The 1,444-nt window shown below is 60.8% G+C and overlaps 1 pseudogene; it reads left to right on the forward strand.

Annotated features, from left to right (window-relative positions):
* Positions 1-392: 392 nt before the first annotated feature.
* On the forward strand, positions 393-1,250 carry LOC111533662 (annotated as a pseudogene).
* The last annotated feature ends 194 nt before the right edge of the window (positions 1,251-1,444 follow it).

Below are 1,444 nucleotides of genomic sequence, written 5' to 3' on the forward strand. Positions count from 1 at the left end.
AGACTGGAGTGCAATGGCGCAATCTCGGCTCACTGCAAGCTCCGCCTCCCAGGTTCAAGCGATTCTCCTGCTTCAGCCTCCCGAGTAGCTGGGACTACAGGCGCCCGCCACCGCGCCCGGCTAGTTTTTTGTATTTTTAGGAAAAGACGGGGTTTCACCATGTTAGCCAGGATGGTCTCGATCTCCTGACGTCGTGATCCTCCCGCCTTGGCCTCCCAAAGTGCTGGGATTACAGGCGTGAGCCACCGCGCCCGGCCACGTCTGGCAAATTTGTTTAAATTTTTGCAGAGACAGGGTCTCACTATGTTGCCCAGGCTGGTCTCAGACCCTAAGTTCCAGTGATCCTCCTGCCCTGGCTTCCACCTTCCTAAGTACTGGGATTACAAGCATGAGCCACCGGTGCCCAGCCTTATTACTTCCATGTTAGAGATGGGGAAACCGAGGCTCAGAGGTGGAGTCACGTGTCCCGTTCCCACTCCGCCAGTCTTCAACCCTCCCCACTGTCTCTCCCTGCAGGTGAGATCCGTGCCCACCTGCTGCCCTCCAAGGCCTGCCGCCCCCGGACCCCCGGGTCCCTCTCCACTGACCCACAGCCCCTGCCCCCACCCCTGCCCAAGAAGATCCTAACCCGGACCCAGTCACTGCCCAACCGCAGGACCCCCCATGCCAGCTCCATCCAAGTACAGCTGCCTCGAAGGCCTTTCCTGGAGTCCCACAGTGTGGACGAGAGCCAGGCTGAGGTGGGACCAGCCTGTCCCCCTGCAGAGCTGACCTTTGGCCTGACTGATGGCCCGCTGGGCCTCTCCCTCCACAATCTGCATAGTCCGGAGGCTGTGCATGCTGCATTGGCTGCCCGGCAGCTGCAGGGCCTCCGTGCCATCTATGCCCGGCTCCGTGCCCGGCTCATGGGGGGCCACCCCGGGCCCTGCCGCCCCGGCCACGGCTTCCGCCTCCTGGACAGCTCGCCCTGCGTAGAGAGCGGGGATGCCCTGTACTACCGCGTGGTGCGCGTGCATGAGGATGCCTGGCACATCCTGGTCGCCAAGGTGAGATCCATGGCCCCACCTTCTCTGAGGTGTCCCCAGTGTCCCATCTTAGGCACAACCCAGGGCTTGTTTCGCTTGGCCTTTCTGTGAGTCAGTTCTCACACTGCTGTAAAGAAATACTGGAGCCCAGCACTCACACCTGTCATCTGAGCACTTTGGGAGGCCACTGCGGGCGGATCACAAGGTCAGGAGATCGAGACCATCCTGGCTAACACGGTGAAACCCCATCTCTACTAAAAAATCAAAAAATTAGCCAGGCGTGGTGGCGGGCACCTGTAGTCCCAGCTACTTGGGAGGCTGAGGCAGGAGAATGGCGTGAACCTGGGGGGCAGAGCTTGCAGTGAGCCAAGAATGCGCCACTGCACTCCAGCCTGGGCAACAGAGCAAGACTCTGTCTC

The sequence above is a fragment of the Piliocolobus tephrosceles genome, unplaced genomic scaffold (assembly GCF_002776525.5).
Source record: "Piliocolobus tephrosceles isolate RC106 unplaced genomic scaffold, ASM277652v3 unscaffolded_17064, whole genome shotgun sequence".
NCBI classification, from domain to species: Eukaryota; Metazoa; Chordata; class Mammalia; order Primates; family Cercopithecidae; genus Piliocolobus; species Piliocolobus tephrosceles.